The sequence below is a fragment of the Dermochelys coriacea genome, chromosome 1 (assembly GCF_009764565.3).
Source record: "Dermochelys coriacea isolate rDerCor1 chromosome 1, rDerCor1.pri.v4, whole genome shotgun sequence".
NCBI lineage: Eukaryota > Metazoa > Chordata > Testudines > Dermochelyidae > Dermochelys > Dermochelys coriacea.
This window is the reverse complement of record NC_050068.2, coordinates 116,054,765-116,078,385: the sequence shown is the minus strand read 5'-3', so window position 1 is coordinate 116,078,385 and position 23,621 is coordinate 116,054,765. Positions and strand designations below refer to the sequence as shown.

Genomic DNA, 23,621 nt, shown 5'->3' with positions numbered 1-23,621 from the left:
CGCTAAATCTTGGAATGTATATTTTTAAAAGATTAGTTTAAAAGCTTAATGAAGCACAACATAGTAGATTTTTTTTTATTTGTATGCAGGAGAATTAAGTTAATTTCTGAGTTAAGGCTTTTTCAGGAAAATGTTTTGTGCTTGAAGTTTTAAAAAAATCCTTCAGATTCAGGTTTCCTAGCATTTTTAGTTTACATTCTTCAATGTTTTCCCGCCAGGAACGTCTGACCTCATCATAGAATTTTGAGGTGTAGTGACTACATACATTCCATTGCATAATATTTGTTCTGTTTTATCTTGTTATTTCTATTATCCTAAAATGTGGTTTTACTCTGAAAAATTACTCTAAAATAAAATTGTGGGGTTATGTGGGTTTTTTGTATCAATTATTTCCAACTCCCTCTTTCAAACTCTACCTAGAGAATAAAAGTTAAGTTTGGTTCATTCCATCTCCCGATCATTACCAGTAAGATGTAAGGTTCTGCACTGCAGGCCGAATAATTCCTTCAGTGCCAGTGAATCTCCATTACCTCCAAAGAATTTGCACAGGAATAGATTCATACATTCATTTATTCATAGATTCCAAGGCCAGAAGGAACCATTGTGATCACCTACTCTGACCTCCTCTATAACACAGGCCATAGAATGTCCCCACAATAATTCCAAGAGGATATCTTTTAGAAAAAATATCCAATCTTGATTTTAAAATGGTCAGCAATGGAGAATCTACCACCATATATGAAGCAAGTATATGTTCATCTGATTTAGGAGGCAGAAGAAAAAAGAAAACTTGCCCTTCTCAAGGTAATGATGTATTTATAATCTAGTGAGGCAATATCCTAGTACTGAAGTGCTGAATACTATAGAAATGTTTGTAAACAATCAAGGCTCAATCACATCTTTACCCCTGCTTTCTGGTGAGTCCATACATGCCAAAAGGAACATCCACATTTATATGGGGTGCAGAACCTAGTCCTTCTCCGAGAAAACAGTATGAATAGCGGAGACAGGCCCATGGACACACCTTTTCCCTGCCCCATTTGGCAAGCTGTGCACCCCAGGGATGTAGAGGGGGAGCAGTCTCTGTGTTCCATAGAGTATAAACACTGCAGTTGTACTGTCTTGTCTGCAGAACTCAATTTAATAAGTTTTCTTCATGAATTTCTATGGAGATTGAATTGGTGATGAAGGAGCTTGTATTCTCTCCATTAAGGTAGCACCTTAATTATAAAACACCGCTACTAATAAAAGGAAAAAGTCATAAAGGAAATCCAAACTTGTGCTCAAATGTAGGCAAATGTGGTACTACCAACAAATTACTTATTGACATGAATTTGCTGTTTGTGGAAGTGGAGCATTGGAAGCTGAAGACTTCTGCCTGTGAACCAAAACAGCACATGTGGTATATGGCTTTCTCTTCATTTCTTCATGTCCAAATATGCCTCTGTCACAACCTGGAGTGACAGACCGCTCTGCGGGTGAGAGGCTAGTTGAGTTTCCATGTTCCTTCCCTCCTTGGCCTCCCTGCTGAGACTGCCAAGCCAAGTATACCAATTAGTGCAGCATTAACAAGCCTCTTTCTGCATTCTATTGGGCCCAAGAATTAACAATTTAATTGTGAATTTCCTTGGTTGGGTGTATGTGTGTTAAATTGGAAGGGGAGGGGCAGTGAGCTATGAAAAATACTCTCAGGTTTTTTGGTAGAGCTGTAACAAATCACTCAAAATTAGAGCTGGGCCTGATCCAAAATCCTGATCCATTTTTTCTGAACGTTGACATTAATCTAGGTCTGAATTGTGCAGCTCGTGCTCGTCTCTGTTTCCTGTGTTCCCGCTAATATAATTTATTTTGTCTGATGTTGAAAAACAAGTTGAAATCCTATTGGTTATTGTACATTGGCCTGATCCTCGAGCTGTTGAAGTCAATAGGAGTTTTTCCATTGACTTTGGTGAGCTTTGGAACAGACCCTAATTGGGGTTATATGGTAAAAAAATTAAGTGATTGGTTGCATGTACAAATGTGTACCATTCACGGCCATATTTATGCATACAGGGTGACATTCACCTATGAAAAGAAGGCCAGCACAAGGCCTGTGAGACATTTAAGTCCAATTTAGGGGGCTTAAATGGGACTTCAGTGGTGCATAGGCCTTGTACTATAACTCTGTATGGGGCTAATTTACCCACAGGTACCACAATTGCATGTGCAAGCAATTCTTACACATTTAAAAAGGTGGCTTTGCAGTATTGTCATTGCCATTACTCCAAATAGAAAGAACCCATTTTTTTTTAACACGGGGACAGTTAAGGAATCTGGACAACTGCTTGTTTTATTTCTTTGTCTTGTAATAGATATGCAGAAGTGGATGAGCCATGCCATTAGGAATATTTGCTAGTCATTGTTTAATACTCACAGCCTATGCTGAGTAGTGGCTTTTTTTATTTTGTAAATAATTGCAGCAAGAATCTGTAAGTATCTGCAATAAAATGAAATCGCAGAGAGGCATAGTTTCTAATGCTACTTTTTCAAGAGTTGTATCATATTACAGTCGTCATGCCTTCTTGCTCGTTGTTTGTAATCCTGTTGCATTAGTCAGTTTCTTCTAATAAATCAAATACAAGTTGTGACATGTTGTTAATTCGATCACTAATAACGTGCTCAAATTGCAAATCTATGTCAGCAGGTTGGTGTTGATTAAGTTTTAGTCACCACTAACATATTGTTTTAAATGACTGATAAATTTTATCTACTTCAGTGATAGACAGCCTGGTCTATTTTTTCTCCCCCTGTAAGCTTAGAAAAATTACACAAATGGCCCTGAGGTGGTCCTCTATAGGTCTTTCTCTTTCTCTGTTTGCTGCAAAGAGAGTTGGTAACCACTAGAGGGGAGAAGACTGCCGGGTTTACTGAATGCTTCACCGTAGAGCTTGAAGGTGCAGGAGCTGTCACAAGACTGGTTGTCCAACGAAATGGTTTAAAATATGTTATGAAGGTTAGTGTAAAAAAATTTCTTAATACATTTCAAATATTTATTTCTCAGCATAGAGACTCTCTTAGGATTATTAATACCACAGGTGAGAGTCTTTGAAGAGAAACCCTACAGTGGCAAACATTAGAAAGATTATCTTTGAAGGAAATGTATTAAACCTTTAAAAAAACAAATGTTTTATTGTCTATGAAAAGAGAATCTCAACTGAAAGTACGTGGTGAAGGAATAGCCAACACTGTGGTTCAGATATGAAATTAGATGTTTTGATGGTATTCAACTATTCTCCCCACCTCCCTCCTCCTACAGAGAAAAGAGAAAAGTACTGATGCTGAGGAAATAACTTGAGTGATTGAAAACTTAAACATCTTTCTTAGGAAGTTTCTAAATCTTCTAGGCTGTGACATACATAACTTAATTTAAACCAGAATAGCAACAACACTCTTTTTACAGTCTGTAGATATAGATATATGTATATTTTATCTATTTCTGTGGAGGTAGATAAATAGATAGTATGACCTTTTTATATGATTTTAAAGAGCAAAATTCTTGGTATTGTTAAAGAGCTATAATGTAGAACTGTAGCTTGTTACATTTACTCTCCTGAGTGTAATTGCACTAAGATCATTCAGTTTCCATTTGGAAAGCCAGTGGCAATTACTGGAATACAATGTATCATGCATTTGCTCACTGGATATAAAACGTATATACTAATTCGCAATAAAATGTAACAGCTGTCAGTGCATTTTCTGCTCTGTTACTTCAATAAATTGGAACTCTGACTAGAAAATGGGAATATTGCATTTTTACACATTCCGTAATGTGTTTGCTTTTTGCAAATACAATTTATTTTTTTATGACAAAAATTGTGGTTTGTTATTACTGCTAGTGGATAAATATTCTTATATTGGAATGAATTACACATGGTATCTGTAAAGAAGTAGTAATATTTTTTTCTTTTTACTGTAGTCTGTCTCCAGTAAACAAAATGCACTTAACCTACTTCTGTCACATACTGGATATATATATATATATTTTACATTGTAATGGCTGTGGAAACAAAAGTTTATTTTACCATACCTATGCAGGTGTTTGGATAACTAGTTAACATTTATTGTAGGAAACCGTTATTTCCCTGTTAAACTTTTTTATATGTATACATACATATATACACCAACAGTTCTGTGAGATAGTTAACCTGGTTCTTCACATTATGAACTAGTGGATCTGAGTTTTATTTAAAATAAAATGCCTGCACATTTGTGCAATTTTGTTACTTGAGGTCAGACTTTTCACAGATAATTAGCCTTTTACACACTGTGAAATCAACTTGCATTGGTTATTTGGCTAGACTCTTTGCTTCTGTTCTTTATTTCCCAGAAGGTTAACGTGCTGAAAATCTAGCTGCAAGCTCATAGTACTGTCTCTTTGTGTTGCTAATTATCCCAATGCATAATTATTAATATCAGGAGCAGGAAGAGGAAACAAGCACACCAAATAGTCGTGAATGCTAGTGTTCTGGCAGGAAGCTAGTCCTGCATTAATAAAATGTGCCTGTGCCAATATCACAGTAGATAGGAGCGTTCCTTGTTAAGGATCATTTATTAACTGAGATCATCTTTTAGTTCGCCTTGGGGTAATGACTAATGTCAATGGCAAATTTCACAGTTGTCTAGAGAAATGAATTAAATTTGTAATAAAAAGCCCTTCGGCTTGTTGTACATGTTCATTTATTGGAGTAGTTGAACTAGGAGAACTGTAAGGCAACCAAGAACATCGGCTTAATTTTCCTTACATATAAGAATGACCTTTAGCTCCATATTGAAAAAGTTACCTATGATAGACTGGTAAATTAAATGAGAAGTTCCTCTAATGCAAAATAAACTAAGTGACTAAGCGAAGTTAAACGGCCCTTGAGCCTATGCATTTTTTGACAGAAACAAATTCTTTTTTTTAATACATTTAAATTTAAGCCTTCTTAAGGTAGTTTGGTGTACAAATATTCAGATAAAACAACAAAAAGTTTGATATTAAAAAATAATTAGATGTACAATAACGGTTGCCGTGGATGATTGTAAATTCAGTGTTGTATGGTGATATTTTGTATTTAAAAATGCAGTTTTCATCATTTAGCACTTCTAAATATACTCTGTACTCTCTTTTATTCAGTATAAACTGGAAACAACCTATATTAAATAAATAACAGAACTTTCTATAAATTTGGGGGCAGCAAACAGAAGCAATTATTAAAATATTTAATCATTTAGCAGAAATATGAAATTAATACACAAATACCAAGATACAAAGGAAAATGGCATGCAATCACATACAAATGAAAGCAAAACTTATAACAAATTCCCATCAATTTTTAATCAAAGGACAAGTTTCTGATTTTGTGGCATATAGCAGGCTCAGTCAAGGTAATAAACTGTGTCCAGGTAGCAAGATAATACGGATTTTTTAAAAAAATAGAGGAGTAAGTTTCTCTGTAGTAAAGATGTTCCATACTTTAAGAAACAAAAAAAGAACATGTGGAATATTCCACTGGGCAGCAATAGAAAATCTGCCCGCCATCAAAAGAAAACAGAGGAAAGAATAAATCTGTATTGCTACCAACACTTAGCAAGGCTATGAATATAGTTGTATGGGAAGCCTTAAAATCAGTCTAGCATGCATTTTGACCATTTTCTAAAATGTTTAAGTCTACAGTACCACTGCATATGTTTGAAAGTATCTTGGACATAAATGAAGCCCTAATGTTTTTCACGATCAGTTCTGTGTGTTTTGTATAATCTCTGCATTGTCATATGTGCAGTTGTTGATGTTGGGTAATCAAACTTCCAAATCAGCTGTATGAATCTATTTCTCCCAAATGTAATGTGAATATCAGCAGAGGATTTTAATATCCACTCCCAGATATCTGTGTGGAGGATCCTGATCTTTTAAAAATATTCTATAGAGTTAAGATAATCTCCCTGTATTAGAAACATATTAAATATTATCTCTTCAAAGTTTGATAAGAATCTGATCATTGAAGTATTACTGTCCTGTAAAAATATGAATTTGTATGGTATGTCAATGGAATTAAAGTAAGGCCTTAAGTGATCAAAGGAATACAATTTTCCATTCTTATCAAGAAACCGGGCATGTCTAGTAAAACCATGAAGAGCCCATATGCAGTATGAAGTCAGACAAGTTCTGAAGGAGGTGGGGGAGAATGGATTTTTTCAAGAGGGAGATGGGAATGGAAGGTTATAAGGAATTTTAGCAACTCTTGCCTGTATAATTGTTGTTTGATGAGCAAACGGATTAATTATTTTAGAGCCGATAAAGTTAGACTATGAAAGAAAAGTGATCTATTCAAGTGGGATATCCAGGATTTGCGATTGTTCCACAGAGCATCTTTGTTGCTGGGACCATTGCTGCACCAGACAGCTAATGGACCAAATGTTCTGCCAAATAGTAAAGGGTAGATTTGGAAGTGCCAGGGCACCAATGGCTTTATTTATTTATTTTCTAATGAAGATCAACCTAAACTTTGTATCTGTCATATATCAACATTTTAATATATCATCTTGAAGTTTTTTAAAGAAATTTAAGAGGGGTGGAAACCAGAAGGTAATTAATGCAGAAGAGAAAAGTCATCTTGGTAGTGTGTATCTGAGAAAACATCATTAGGCTTAGCTTCTTCCATCATTTTAGCAGGTCCAGAGAATCTTTGGCTGCATGGATTTTAAAACAGCTATCAAAGTGGAGCCCAGGACAAAGAGAATCTGTCTGTAAGGATTTCTAAATGGTGTTGAGTAAGGCAGATCCTCGGCTGTATAGTAACTAATTCTGAATCCAGAAAATTCTCTAAAAATACTATACTGATTCAGTAAATTGTAGAAAGAGGGTTGTGCAGCCTCATGGATTACAATTATACTTCCCCACTAATAAGAATGAAATAGCCATAGGCTTTGCTTTCAAAAAGACTCATACAGAATGCTGTCATTAAAAGTTGTGAATTTTGTAAACAAACGTGTTTTTAAAATAAATATTCTAACTCTCACAGCATGCAGGTGGAGATGTGTATAATATGTGTTTTATATTTGCAATTTTCAGTGTGTTGACTTAAGCTTTCCAAGAGGGGAAAATACATCTAAGCAAGGCTACATCATAACCTCAAGATCGCAAATGAAAAATCTAGTATATGCAGATCTAAAAGACAGTTACTATATATATGTGTTTGCAAACTGAAATGCAATATTTTCTGCAGAGGTAAGGTTTGCAGTTATGTATTTAAGGGGAAAAAAATCTAATTCCCCCCCTCAACATTTTTCAGTAATTATGTGATGAAGATCATGTAAAATATTTTTTAAAAACCCAACAGAACACTTATAAATTGCACATTAATTCATCCTTTGCACAAATAAATGTCTGACATTGTGGTAAGCAATTAAGATATTGAGTAAATTGCTCTTAAAATTCAACCTCCATAATCCATATTTTCAAAAATTCTGAGCATCTTGCAGCTCCTATTCAATGGGAGTTTTGGGTGCTCAGTAGCACCCATGAAATACAGGCTACTTTTAGGTAAGGTGCCTAAATATGGAAGTAAGCAGCCCGATTTGAAAAAAATTGGCCTGCCTTTTCTGTTGTAGCCGTGTTGGTTCCAGGATATTAGATAGACAAGGTGGGTGTGTAAATATCTCTTACTGGACTGACTACTTTTGTTCAGAGACACAAGTTTTCATTCTTACACAGAGCTCTTTTCCAGATCTAGGAAACATACTTAGAATGTCACAGCAAAATACAAGGTGAAACCGATTGCTTAGCATAAGTTATGATATTGTCGTTCTCTGGACGGATGACCTAAACTCATTCATAGGTTTCAACCACAATTTCAAAATCTACTGCACATCCATTAATTTCTCTCTTGAATATTCCCACAATAGGATCAGCTTCAAAAATGGAACCCTCCAGACAACTATATACAAAATACTTCTGGATCACCACACCTAGACTTTGCAGATCCAGTAACTACCCCAAACACACCAAGAAATCTGTTATCTAGAGCAAGGCTCTCAGATACAACAGAATTTGTTCCGAGGAAACACCTGGGATATCCACCTTAACAGACTTACAACTGCCTTCACCAAACAACAACACTCCACCAGAGAAGTAGATCGGATCATGGAATGGGCCACTGAAATATCCTGAGAGGATTACAGAAATAAAACCCCCTCTGACTGCACACCTCTAGCTGTCAACTACCACTCCATGCTGGAACCTATATGGGGTATTGTCAAACAATTACAACCCATTCCTGCTGGGGACCCCATCGTGAAAAATGTTTTTCCTGAATTCCCCTGTGATGGAGTGTGCATACCCCACACTAAGCAAGAAGGGACACAGGAAGTCCTGCCCCCCAGTCCATGCTGGGTATGTTCCAACTGCTGCTTCAGTATAAAAGGGAACAGCCCAGCTCAGTGATGGAGGCTCAGTGATGGAAGCTCCAGCCCAGGAGCCACTACAGTCCCTGACCATCGGAGCCAGAGGTCCCAAGAACAAGACAGGAGCCCAGTTGCCTACGACCGTCCAACTGGAGTCAGAGTTCCAGGGAGCTACCTGCACCAAGGAGACTGGAAAGCTCAATGACATATGAATTGCTGCTTTAGGAGACAGGTTAGGAAGTGACCTAGGGAGAGGGGCTACTCGTAACTCCCAGGAAAGGTGCTGCTGCAGGATCCCCACTGACTTGATGGCAAACACACTTGCCACTGGAAGGGCCCTGGGCTGGGACCCAGTGGAGTATGGAGAGCCCAGTCCCCCCTACTCTGGCCATCAACCCCCCTACCCCACTGCCGGGTAGTGGCCCCAGCTTTCGCTATTAGGCTGCATAGCCCTGAACCCAAGCACAGCCTTATTGACTCAGGCCGTCAGGCCACACAGCACTGACCCTAAGGGAAGCCTATTGATTCCTGCCATTAGGCTGCACAGCCCTCAACCCAAAGACAGTTATATTGACTCCAGCCATTAGGCAGTCCTGCGTTGAGTCCAAGGACAGTCTGGTGGACTTTGACCACACAGCCGTCACCCCCCACACCCAGTCCTCTCCAAAGGGGGACGGGGTGTGCATACCCTGCAACACCCATGTTTTGGATTTTAAATAACCCCCCAACCTCTCCAAGGTCATCAGCAGAAGCAAGCTCCCAACAGACCAGGACACATCAACTCAAAGCTGTACCAGATCCTGCCAGAACAACAGACGTATCTCCACTGCTATGATGATCGGCACCCCCCACAGCACACCTGTCAAGCTCCATGAATCCCACACATGCATATCATGACATGCAGTGTACCTCATCCAGTGCACTAAATGCCCCAATAACAGCTAGGTGGGTGAAACCAGACAAGCGTTACACTCTTGAATGAACTCAGACAGAAAAATGATAAAAGGCAAAAACATCCTGTCACCTGTGGGTGAATACTTTTCACAAAACAATCACTCTATATGTGACCTCTCAGTCCTCATCCTCAAAGAAAACCTGCACAATACCTTCAAAAGATGATCCTGAGATCTTAAATTCATAACTTCACTATATACTAAAAATCATGGACTGAATAGAGACACTGGATGGCTTATTACAATAATCTATAACCCACTTAACAGCCACTCAGACCAGGGTTTTTCCCTCTTCCCACTCTATGTCTGAAGAGATGTTAACGGGCCATTTCACTTTGAATTTTCCCTTGAAACATGTGTTAGCTACTTATGCTAAACAATCTGTTCCACCTTGTATTTAGTTGTGACACTATGACTATATTTCCCAAACCTGAAGAAGAGCTCTGAATAAGATCAAAAGCTTGTCTTTGTCAACAACAGAAGTTGGTCCTAGAAAAGATCACCCAGATTTGTGTTTTATTACAATTATACTAGAGTTAACATTTGAGAAGAACTCTTTGGTCTGAATTCAACTCATTTAATCTAAATCAGATTCTCTTCGCTATTAAATAGTTTTCTTTATTTTAAATATATTTCTTCACAACTCTAGACTAACAATAAGTGATGCATCAAGAAAGGAATGCAGAAATAGGTGGGGCTGTCCAAAAATTATTCATTCGTTCCCCTGCCTTCCTCCTCCTCTCCTCCCCGCTTCCGCCCCCCAGCTGTCATGTAGACTTTATGCTTATTCACAGAGGGAGTTTAGAAATGTTTTTAGAAAATGCAGATGTGCAGAGCATTCCTAATTAGGATGGGAAAAGAGTTTGTGCTCCCCTTTTAACCACTCTCTCACCTCAGCCTTTTCAGCATGTAGCCTTATTCTCTGTGGGATTACTTGGATGAAAACCAATTAGAGAACTACTCACACAATATAAATGCATACCGATTAGCACAGATTGAACAGTACCAATGCCAACTAATCATACACTATATAAAGTCGTAAACAATATAGATATTAAGGAATGATGGGGAAATGGACTCGTTATCAGAAAACTGAGAAGAAAATGCAACCAGTACAAAACTATTATTTAAATAATAAATAAAGTATGGGTTTGTTTCCTTGTTTCCCTTTGTGGGAATCTGCCCATCCGCAAACCAAGTATATATTCTTTATCGCTTAATTTACCACAATGAAAAGTCAGCTCATGTTTGTACATAAGCACCTCTCGTACCTTCTTGGTAACATTGCTTTTTTCTCCTTTAACTGCCTGTCCCTCCAATGGCCTCAAATGCAGCACTGATTCTCCAGCTGGCAGGGGGGTGAGAGCCTAGTCTCCTCAGAGGTTGATGCCAATCCACTCCACAGATGGCTGGAAGGAAGCAGTTGGGGACTCCTAACACAATTAGGTTATTTTAATGCCCAGCCCCAGGGACTCGGAGACCTGAAGATGCTCTCAAGCTTTGGTCTGCTGGGTGGAGCTTGCAAGGATGACTGAGAGCCCTGGGACAGGCCATTAGTTCAATTTCAGATGCTGGCTTTTAATTACTTAAATTCTAGGATGTAAATATGGTATTTCTTTTCTCATATTATTTCCCATGGAAGGATAAGGAGTGGTGAGAAAGTGCAGGTCTGTGGCAGTGTAAATGGTGTGTTCTGTTCAGACTTCCCTCTAACTTGGTTCTTTCTTCTCAAGACATTTCTGCATATTCTGTTACATACTAATTCCAAAATGTTTTCAGGATGAAAAAGACTTACATTGGAAAAAGACTTTATAATAACCTTTCCTACCTCCTTTGCTATTTCTTTGTAATGCCATCAGTCATGGTGAAATCTTTTGGAATTTTTAAATTAATATCACATTTTGATCATCCTAGTGTGATTTTCAGCCTTGTTTGTGCATAGTTAGAGCTGTGTGAGATATCTGTTATTTACTTTTGTATTTAGAAGGTCTTTACCCTTGAAAATCATTTTGTTTTACCCAGTCTGCAGTTGAAATGATCTTGAAATAATCTAGTAGACTTTTAAGTAGTCTGCCTCATCCTCTCTTCTGGATGTTTATTCAACTAATTCCTTAACAGCAGAACTAAATTGTCCACTTAATATTATAAAAAATGGGAGATGGAGGAAAACTTTATTTAGCTTTAATGCTCAGATATTGTGAGAGAAGAAAACACACCACGCACTCCCCCCAAAAGTCCTACACAGATTGGCAAAAAGCAACCTGAGCCAGCTAAAGGAAATGGAATAGTTCACAGGAGGGGTTTGGCCCTGTATGTTTTAGACCAGTAGTGATTATGTATTTAATTTTATTCTGAAATGGTTTATTATAGCATTTTTAAAAGCTAATTACAGTAGTAACTCCTTCTACTACATTGTGTCTGTCTCTTGCTTCAAAGAAGATAGTTGAGAAAAGAGAATTGTGCCATCATAGTTATTATGCAATTTTCACTGGATTCATATTCTGTTTTAGTAGGGGTGTGATACCTCTCAAATACATTCATTAAACTTTCATAGCAGAATTTTCTGACTACAAATTGGGGCCAAATCCTAGAGAGCTTACTCAGGGCTTGATCAGTCCCACCCTTTGTGCATGGGGATTATGCCATTGTCACGTGGAAAGCAGGAGTCTCACTGCCCATTCTCAAGCTATTGTGGAGCCCCTGTTATGATGGGAAATCCCCTTTTTTAAGTGGAATGAGCCACTGATTGGGAAAATCTAGGCAGCCTGGCACCTTAGAGTTGAACTGTCATGGAAATGGAGAGAGTAGCAGGGGGTCTTACATCTAGTTTGGAGGCACAAAGCCCTGCCCCTTCAGTGGATCCCTTAGTTCTATAGGTTTTGAAGACTGGATTGCTTGTTTCTTTCGTAGAGGAGGTGGGAACTAAATCCTGACCCTTCCCAAACAAAAATATTTATAGGGAAACTGAGGGAAAACTCAATGAGTTTTCCTATCACTAAGGCCCCTCCTGTGGATAATTGTAAGGATGGCTGCAACTGGGACCTCAGATTTTACTCAATTTACTCAGTTCCCCTGAATTATGTGGCAATTTTATATGTGTAGGGACAGAATAAAAACAGAGTGAAAGCTTAAAGTTTTGACCCCTGAACAATAAACAAATGCTCACCCTTAATATATATTTAATTTGGATTTTCTAGGATGAGTGATCCATTTTCCTCCCTTTACTCTTCCTCAGCCTCAAATGCCCTTTCTTGCCATTACCCATGGTCTGGCTGGGGATGGTTGGATTACCTTGTTCCCGACCCAACAAGGGGTAGGCTTGAGCCAGCTGCCTCTATTCTACCTAAGACTTGCCTCTCCTCACCCAGTGAAGCAAAGGGAGTACCAGACTCTGATTCTCTTCACTTCACTTTCCAAAAGAAAACTAATTTAAAGATGGTCAGATCAACATCTAAATAGACTGAAGGAGCATCATTCCCAAAATAGCAGGTATCAAGCTGTTCTGAGGATGCTTTGCCATGGGACCTGTCACACAAAATCAAATTAAACACAAGTTGTTGAGAGCTAAAGTTAAAGAGCATGTTACTCTCCTACCACCTAGACCAATATGATGTAGATGACTACTCATGCTGTCTACATTTTAATTCTATATATCATAGTATACCAAGAATTATACAAGGAATTGGAAAATCACAGGCCCATAGAGATTAAAGTTGGGAAAGACCTATTAGGTCATCTACTCCTCCCCTCTGCCAGGGAACATTGTTACTGACAATATAGTCTTAATTGCTTTGTCCAGTCCAATTTTTTATGATGCTTGCTGCTCTCTGGAAACACTGGCTCAGGAAACAAAATCTTCCAAATGGAAAAAAAAAGTACTTAGGGAAAAAAGAGTCTACTTACATATGGTAGGATACAGGACTTGGAAGTTTGACTATTTTTTCAGTCACACTAACCACTAATGAAGGCTAGAAAGGAAAGTTTGAGACAATTTATGGAAGGTACCCATAGTTTTTGGCGATAGTACACCATGTGCTATAAATGATAGTGCAATTCTGATTTTTAATAATTTTTTTATTCTATGTTAAAAAAAGTTGCTGAAACAAAAATAAAAGATGGAGAATTGTATCTCAGTGGATAAAGGACAGACTTGGCTGCCAATGATAATAGAAGTGCACCGTATTTTTGTTTCATTTCTAGGAAGCAAAGCAGCAACACGTTTGCTACTAATTCTCTTAAAAAGCCCCACTGCCTTCTGAATCGGGTACTGGAAAACAGATGCACCAACTAGACATTATAAGTGGAATCCCAACCCCATTAAGTTAATGAGAGTTTTGCCATCAACATCAATGGGGCCAAGATTTCATACCATAGGTCAAAAATCTGTGCTATATGTTTAGTAAGAAGTTAGCAGCATTTCAGTCATACACTAGGGGCTAGATTCACAAAGAAACTTAGGTGCTTAGAAAATCACTGGGATTTACAGAATCTGAATTCAGCACTTAGGCTCCCTATCAAGGAGCTAGCTACAAGCACACTAGGCAACAGCCTCGGGCAGCAAATTCGTCCTGGCTGCTCCTCCATGAAGATGGGGCAGCTAGGCCAAATTTGAATGGTGGTGTGACGCTGTGCACCAGGTCACAATGCCAGTCACTCAAATTTGATTCATCAACACTGAGAGGTATCTGGTGCCACAGGCCTATGAAGGGGGGAGTAGGATGTTTAAGTATTGCCTAGGGAGTCAAATTGTTTTGAGCACCCTCTGCTCCCTGTACACATAAGCACTTCAGAAACAGATTCACAAAACCCAGCACACTAGGTGGCTCCTTGCCTAAGATAGACAATGGGAGATACCAAACTTAGGCGTGTGTGCTAAGCCCCACTCCCTCTCAGAGAGAGATGCCTAAATCCAGGCTGCAGGAAGGTGCCATCCTCTGCTCAGAATTATCAGCCATTTTTGTAAGAAGACAGCGGTGAGGAGCAGGACCTCCTTTATAATTTTAGCCCAGTTTGGATACTCACCTGGGATGTGGGAGACCCTTGTCCAAGTGCCCCCTGCACTTGAGGTTGAGAAGGGATTTGAATAGGGCTCTGTCACCTCTTGGTGAGTGCCATGGGCCACAGGCCTACATCTCTCCTGTTGAAGTGTTCCACTGTGGATAAATAATTTGCAAACAAAAAATAGAACTGGGAGACTGGATTTCCTACCTCCCAGGTAAGTGGTCTAATCACTAGGCTTCAGTCATTCTTGTATGTGTCTGTGTCTCTTTTCTCCTTCCCCGTGTTGAAGTTGTTCTACTGTGGATAAATAATGAAAGAATCACTGGGCCAGAGAGAAAGTATGAGGATGACTCTGTAGCCTGGACATTAGAGCACTCACTTAGGAGGTGGGAGACCCAAGAGCCAGTCCCCCTTCTCCAATGACTTTTTTTATTTAGTTTTCTACAGTGGAACAGCTTCAACAGATGATAGTGAGGGAGTCTCAAATCAGAATATCCCATAGTCCAGGGGGCTGGGCCATATCCCGGAAGGATGGCAGATCCCTGTTCAAATTTTTTCTCTCCTTCAGGCAAAGTGGGGACTTGAACTGGGGGTCTCCCACATCCCAGCTGAGTACCCAATCACTGGGCTAAAAGTTATAAGAGAGGTCCTCCTGTCCCTCTCCCCTGCTGTTTTCTGTAATCTCAGATATCAAGACCTGATCTGGTAAGTGTGGTCTGAACATACTTTCTAGATTGGGCCCCACAAGTGATTTAAGCAGAGGACCTATCTTCTCCTGATTTGTGCACTGCTCTGTGGCTCAGGTGTTCAGATGCCTGGTGTGGGGCTGCAGCGCACCTGCTCAAAGGCAGAAAAATAGGCATCTAAGGAACTTCTGCTGCAAAATTTAATGTGCTGAGAGAGTGAAGGCACCTACAGGGCTCGGGGCAGCTGAACTGGAGCTTTGTGAACAACTAAGTCCTTTTCTGAATCTAGCCCTGGTCGTGCACCTGTGCCACAATATTTGGAAATGCAGTGCAGGTATCTCTATGACAGAAATGGAAGGGAAGAAGAACTTAGACGCATCCATTTTCTGAATCATCTCCTGACTTGGTCTCATTTCTAATAGACCAATGCTAACCCTAGCTATTTATTAGTTAACCCATATTTTGGAAACCCAATTTCCAGCATCACACAGAGCAACAACCAGAAAAACTGTGTTTTTCATACTTCCTTATAATACTCCATTAATGTTTTTAATTGTATTAGTAATGTCTCTGGTATATATTAAAGTGTTTGGATAATTTCTAAATGCTACCATCAAAGGAAATAGTCAGGGATTACCTGATTTTTGGTGGAAGGAAGTTCTAGAGTTAACTACCTCCTGCCACCAAGAAAACTTTGTCCCCTGACTTTGCAAGCTTCCCCTTAAGGGATATCATTAATTTGAAATATTATCAGAACATTGTAATGAGGAAGAAAAATAAATTTGGAAGACACAAAATTCTGAGTCAAGATGTTTATCACTATCCTTAACTCTGACCGTGAGTACTTGATTCTTCTCCCACTTATTCCAGTATAAAATGAATAACTCCATGGAAAATTAAAGGTAATAGGATGCTCTACCCTCATATCCATCTAAAGAGTACTGGTACAAGGAAACCTATATAAAACTTTCTGAAGAGACCATCCCAAAGCATCTTGAACTATATACAGATTATTTAGAAGATCACCTTTGTTAGATGGCCACCTCTATTAAGCAACCATTTTCCCCCTTATCCCTTGAGTACTCACTTCAGATAATTTTCAATGTATATTTCCATTGACTGGAAAGAAAAAAGTAATACAATCTACATATCTGCCTCAGATGGACAAATTTGTATCCATCAAATTTGGACATCAATTTATGTAGACCAGACAAGATAAAATTGTATATTGGAGAGGAAGAGTAGTCATGTAGTCAAAACACAAGACTGGGAGTCAGGAATTCTGGGTTATATTTTTTGCTTTGCCACAGATTTACAGTGTGGCCTTGGGCAAGTTACTAAATTTATCAGTGCCTCATTTTCTCCATCTGTAAAATGGGAATCATGCTAACTACAAAGGAGTGTTTTAAGGCTTAATTCTTTATTTGAAAGACCAATGAGATCCTTACATGGACAGTGCTTTAGAAGTCAAAAGTGTTGTTAATATTTTCATTTGATTGTATCAGCACATTTTCTAGAGGGTTGTATCTTAGAACCAAAATGGGGAGGATGGATTAGGTAAACTAAAGATTTTGTGTCTGTATGAAATGGGGTAATGTAGGGTGCAGTATGTTGGATTCTTGGCTCAATGTGCCAAGAATGGGGGATGGTGGTGTTTGTGTGGTATACAAAAATATGAGATTTGTATGTTTCACTATTAACCATTAGAGGGAATGGAATATTGTCTGCAGCTACTAATAAAATGTGGAAAGTGGTAGGCATAGTACATGAGGTGAAGGGCTTTGTAGTCACATTGGAAATGCAGCTGAACTCTACAATGGTTGGGAAAAGAGGAGAGGAAGGTTCTGGCGAATAGAATATAGGCATGGAGATAAATCCAGAGTTAAATATGCCTATGGACTATAACAGTAATAGGCAGGACTTCTCATAAATGACTCTACCATTTCCTACATAAGAGACCCAAGATGTTAACAGTGGGAGTTTGCTCATCTGCTCAGGGAGCCTTTTCATGTGTAGTGTTTCAGACTCCAGTTACATCCCTCTTCCTGTTCAACATGTGTGAGCACAGGTGCTGGAAGTAGGAGTGCTGGGGGTGCTGCAGCACACCCTGGCTTGAAGTGGTTTCCGTCCTATACAGGGTTTACAGTTTGGTTCAATGGCTCCCGGATCCGCACTGTACAAATTATTCCTGCACTCCTATGTGTGAAAGACAATGTGAGCTGTTGTGGCTACAATATAGGGATGAAACCTGGCTCTTCATTACTATGTAACCAAAACTGGGCTGCATAGTCACTGCTAGAGTTGAAAGGAGTGCATGGAGACCATGCTCGGGAGTGGAAGGGGACATGAAGGTCTGAGGCAGCAAGCAATCAGATGGCCTAACACAAATCTCCATTGTAGTTGTCCAACAAGGGTATGGGCCCTTGCAGTCCTCCCCAGGCAGACCCAAGCTGCAGTCTTGCTTTCACCACCCTGTTTTCAAGATAGGGTTGGCCGGTGTGGATTATAAAAGTTTAAATAATATTCAGAGGTAATGTTCCAAAATGTTCTAATTCCTAGTTTACTGATGTGAATTATCTCTGATTTTTATGTGGCTACAAACTTGGCCTAATTTCCCATAATTCAAATACATACATAATACATAAATAATCATCCTTCGGAAGATAAGCATGATTGGGAAATTTTAGGAAAATTGGTTACGTTTTGGTAAAATGCCTAAAAGTGGCTTCTAAGGAAGTACTAGTGACCACTTTATTTATGGTGAAATGACTTGGTTTTTCAATAATACTAAATTTGCTCTTCATGCACTTGTATATTCCACCGGAACAATGAACTTTTCTAAGTGGATCCAACTGTGGGCATTACATGGAGAATGTATACCTGAGCAGGTAGTATATAATCCACTACTGTAACTGTCAAGGCATATTAGTAACCATGAGCATAGTTTTAATTTTCATCACATCACAAGCTTCACTGGTAGGAAAGAAATTATATCTCATTAATGCAAGGTGAAGAAGACGCAGGGAGATAATGTGATATAAGCAATATAATAAATTACTGTTTTAAAAAAGAAATATCATATGTTGTTTTTGCTTAGGTGACCAATTTTGGCACAATGGGCAGACATTTTATTTCTGTTTCGATTCTAACAAGAGAAGTCATGTTTCTCTAACAGAAAATAAATAAGGAATGCACCTGTATCATATATTATATGTGAAATACAATCTGAAAACCATCACAGAAGCACCTATGTTTCCCAGATCATGGTATATATTTCTGACCATTCTAGAAAGTGGGGCATTACTCTTTATTTGTTGTTGTCACTAAACTCCACCTATTGTATATGATCCTTTGTCTGCAGCCCAGAGCACCTGCAGCAATAGATACCCAGTGTGGGTCAGCTAGGGGAATGCCAATAGTTCAGTTGTTGGCATCTTCTCACCACTGTAATGATTTGAGGAGACAGACTGATATGACAGATGCTGGAATCATTGATCCTACAAAGGGCTGAAGGAGTGGATAAGTGATCTGGAATGGTGTCTCACCGATGGAACCAGTGCAAACACTGATAACATCAGTGTCAGGAGATGGAGGGTATCCTATGGGATGAGAAAGGATCTGAATAACTGTGACCTTGGAAAATACATCTGTGCTCTTGATTTAGGTGAGCCTTTCCTTTTGCTGAGTTTGGTGCATTGAGAGGGGGCCAGAGAGCTCTTGTCCTTGTTTTTCGTTAGACCCAGATGGAAGAGATACAGAACTGCATGGGGCACTGCAATGGTCCTTTAGCTAGCCAATCATCCAGGTATGGAATCACCAAGATCTTGTTTTCTCTGAGGGCAGTTGCTACCGTTGCTAAAGCCTCTGTAAATACTTTTGCTGTAGAAGCAAGTCCAAAATGAGGCAGTGGTATTAGCAATGGCCCTGTCTGAGGACACAATGAAAATATCTGATGGGATTCTGTTGTTCTGAATCTTATCAGTTCTCCCAGATGACCAGCAGTGCTCACTTGTTGATCCCAGCTCAGCTGGCAGGGTGTTCATATAAAGATCCACCTTGAGACATGCTGTGATTGAATCAGAAAAGAGTCAATCACTGGGAAATCCCATGCCACAGAGTTCCACAGCATATGCAGTGTTATCAATACAGGTAATTTGAATCCTAGTATAAAAAATCAGGGTGTAGGCAGCCTGGCCTAGCGGTCACAGCTGGGCTGAGGTCTGCTCACCAGGGACATGAGTCGCCAGGCCAGAGTAGGAGAAATCACAAGGCTAGGTCCTGAAACAAGAGTCTGGGTCAGAGTCAGGCCAGGGTCAGAGACTGGAAATCAGAGGCAGTACTAAGTTAGAATAGAGAGGCAGGATTCAGGGTCAGCATCAAGCTGGAGTCAGAGACCAGAGATCAGGAGATAAGGCAAAGTCTGGGAATGCAGTGGCCAAAGTCTGTGCAGTTGCCCAGACAACTTCCTGGGGCAACTCTGCAGACTAGGCTCTGCAGACTCAGGTTCTACTTGCTGGGTCCACAAAGTAGGCCAAGATACCTAGAATGACCTGGAAGGTAGACTGAGTACTATTTGGGCCAGTATGCCTGTGCAGCTCTGGGGGAAGAGCACAAAATAGTTGCTTAAAGGAAAGTCTAATTCAAATGCTATCACCATGCACCGATGAATGCAATCTTGTATGTGGACATGTGGTGCTACAGGCATGCCAACTGAATAGAGGATAGCCCACCACATTTCTTTCTTTCTTTTTTAGTTTATACTTATATTTTGTTTATATTTTCCCACCGAATTCCTGAATGTAGTGAAGTAAAATGAAGTTTCCAGCTGAAATGTCCTTATCAGTGCAGATGCTGCTTTGGAAGATGTATATTGTTGTTCTGGTAGAATAATCTCTGGAAGTGTGTGTGTGTGTGTGTGTGTGTGTGTGTGTAGCATTTTTGTTTCACTATAGTATAATACTACCAGACACAGCATTCTTGTAGTATTTAAGGGAAATGGTGGAGATTAATACCCAGGAAATTCCTGCTAAAAGATTGGAATTTACTATTTTGGATTTTAAATTAAACTAGTTTTTCTTTATATACATATTTGGAAAGGAGGGGCCATTTAAAATGAAATGCGGTTTACCTGCACAGAAAATTTTATGGTAATCTTGTTTTCAGTTAGTTCAGCTCTGCTAAAACTTCTCTTGGTTAGGGTTTGGATTTCATTAAGAATCAGAATTTATATTTCCCTCTAAGTTTAACTCACACAGAGCCAATAAATGGTAATTTTGTTTCCGTCCTGACATGATACAAAATAACCTCTTCATATTAAGATGACTCTGCTTTTTTTGTAAAAATGTGTCATTCAGGTCAAAATCAATACATATCCAAATCCTTTGTGGCAAGAAAAGATGGATAAAATGCTTTGAGACAAAATTTTAAAAACAAACACTGTAATTAGCTTTTATTTAGTCTTTTTTTAAAAAGACAATGATTTTCATTTCATATGGAAATGTAGATATCTTCAGAGTAATTTTATGTTCTTTTTGGTTTAAAGGAACTTTTCCCTTTAATTACTGAAATATGCAGTTCTTTCTGTTTAACATGTAATACCAAATCAACATACTTTCTTTTTTTTTCCACCCTGAGAACAGTCAGCAGAAATTCTGTTCCAAAGTGCCCTGGAAAAGGGGGAATTGATCTCAAGTTAGACTTTTATGCCACCTTTCCCTTTTCACTTTCAGCTGTAGTTGTTAAGCTATCAGCTGTACATTATTAAACAGTTTATAAGTATAAATAATTCACCAGTCAACAAATAAAGTGACAGCCCATTAATCAGTTTCTGTACATGTTCATAGGTGTCATGGTGTAGTCTGTGTTAGGGCATGAATCCTGCTGAGGTCCACAGGCTTGCAGGCTGTGTTTCTTTTTTTTACCTCCATGTATCTCACTTATTGTTTATGACTTGTTTCAACAAACTCAGAGAAATTCCTCAACCTTCCAGAATGTGTACTTGAGTGTGTACAAGTTAGAACAGCCTTGTCTTGCAGGCCAAAAGACTCCTAGTTCTTCTCTCTGGCACAACTGAGGATTGAGCCCAGACATTCTAAAACTCAGTTCAGTTTATTGTAATGTTGAATACATCCTATTGTCACACAAATTAAGGGTAGTTAAGCACTGGAATAAATTGCCTTGGGAGGTTGTGTAATCTCCATCATTGGAGATTTTTAAGAGCCGATTAGACAAACACTTGTCAGAGATGGTCTAGATAATACTTAGTCCTGCCTTGAGTACAGGAGACTGGATTAGATGACCTCTTGAGATCCCTTCCAGTCCTATGATTCTATGACTCCAAGTTAGACATGGAAGAGACCTGTGAGGTCACCCTTTCCATGCCATATTACAGACAATCACAGTCCTCTGGCCAACAATGTCAATTCTGATGCTGGTTTAGGCTTCCTCTAAACTAGAGATATTCTGTGTTAACCTCCATGCAGTCTACCTTTACAATAACAATGTGGAGTCTGGTGGCACTTGAAAGACTAACAGATTTATTTGGGCATAAACATTGGTGGGTAAGTTTATCCCCAAATAAATCTGTTAAGTCTTTAAGGTGCCACTGGACTCCTCGCTCTTTTTGTGGATACAAACTAACACGGCTACCCCTCTGATACTTGTCACCCTACAATAGATGATCATGGACCATATTCAATCTCTACTAAAACTAAAACTACAATCTCTTATGCCACATAAGAAAATTTAGTCACAAAATAATTGTTAAGGCATAATTGGCAAGGCAAAGCAGTATATATTGGAAGTGCAGAGTTTTAAGGTTTGCCAATGACAGATATGGCAGGGGTTCTGGCTTCAGGGATTCTGCTTAATCTACTAGAGCAGTGGTTCTCAAACATTTTTTTTCATGGACCACTTGAAAATTGCTGAGGGTCTTGGCGGACCCCTTAATGATCTTTCCAAATGTTGTTTGAACTGTTAGCTAACTATTATACAACACTTTGGATAAAAGTGCTATATAAAAAAACCCTTAATAATAATTAATGTTTTTTGTTCTACAACACACAACTCATATTTTAATATCAATAGTCTTATCTTTCTGATGCAATGTATGTGCCCTCTCTCCACCGCCACGGCAGTCCCCAAACTGGGGCTGGGAAGGAGGGAGGGTCTCTCCCCCACCACAGCACTGCCTGAGCTGGGGCTGAGAAGGAGGTGGGTCTGTCCCCCCGCCACAGCAGCCACAGAGCTGAGGTTGGGAAGGAGGGCGTCTCTCGCCGGCAACTGCAGCCCTGGAGCTGAGGAAAGTCGCCTCTTTCTCTGGCTGCCTCAGCCCTACATGTTCCAAATTCCCTCCACCCCCTCTTCTCACCCCACTGCCCCCTCCCACCTACCCCCTATTCCCCCCAAGGCCACCATCTCACCTTACATGTGTGTCTTCTCCAGGGTCCAGGCACCTAATTAGTGGAGCTGCGCAGGTGGGGCTCCACTAATTAGGGGGGTGGCCCTTCATTCTCTTGTGTACAACCACCCAAGCATGCACCTTAGAGGGAACTATCCACGGACCACCTGAATGGAGCTCGCGGACATAATCACAGTTTGAGAACCTCTGTACTAGAGTGTATTGCCTTTAGGAGACAAACATCCATGCCTCACCTTTCCCTTCAGGATACAAATGTGTATTTTGCAGAAGTGGCATTTCAATCTCTTCATATGTGCACTGCGAATAATTTTCAATCTCGTGAAATTTTGAAAAAAAATCCTATCTGTGTGTGCAAATATTAGATTTTGTCACTTTATTTTTCCAGATTCATACTAGTTTCATGCTTAAAAGCTTTTATCCTAATATTTTATTAAGACTGTATACCAATAACCAGAGAGCATTACAGGTGACATTGTTTGTTAGCATGGCACAAGGTGCTCAGTAAAGTTGTTAGTATTTGCAAACCTCTGCTGAAATGTGTTATAAGAAGTGTTGTGTGAATTTGCACATTTTTAAGCCATGATATCGCATAGATACATATAAATTCATCATTCTCAACCCTGAAAATCTAATGGATACGTTGAGTCTGGTTGTGAAATAAGAAATTTTGACCAGAAAGAAAGGACAGGTGGCTGTTCGTGACTTTCCACTCTTATCCATCACTGAATGCAAGGGAGATTTGGCTGCTGAGGAGGAGAATTTATTATTTATTATTATTAATTATTTTGTCAAAATGGGAAATCTCAAAGAGGCAACTGAATGGAAAAGAGAAATTCTAAGGTAATATATAACATATATAGTAAAATATTGTTTACAATTGTAAGGCTTTCAGATCATCTGATGCAGAACAAGACAATGTTATGCATACCACTGGTAAAGGTTATATATGAATGCTATTTGTTTAATACAATAGGCTAAGGACAGAGAGAACACACTCATCAGTATGTCACAAGATGAGACAGCTCACAGTCGCATGTGAACTTTGGACTATATGAAGATATACAACTGCTGGGGTTAGGGTGCCGAGAAATTGCAGATTACATTGGCTACATGGTCTTTGAAGACAGCAAAAAGTTCACT

At 39.2% G+C, this 23,621-nt stretch overlaps 1 long non-coding RNA gene across 1 annotated transcript in view; it reads left to right on the top strand.

Annotated features, from left to right (window-relative positions):
* The first annotated feature begins 2,876 nt into the window (after positions 1 to 2,876).
* LOC119862067 overlaps positions 2,877 to 23,621 on the top strand; it is a 119,321-nt gene continuing 98,576 nt past the window's right edge. The window contains exon 1 of the long non-coding RNA XR_006280713.1: positions 2,877 to 2,992. This is a non-coding gene — a long non-coding RNA (uncharacterized LOC119862067). The remainder of the gene's footprint in view (positions 2,993 to 23,621) is intronic.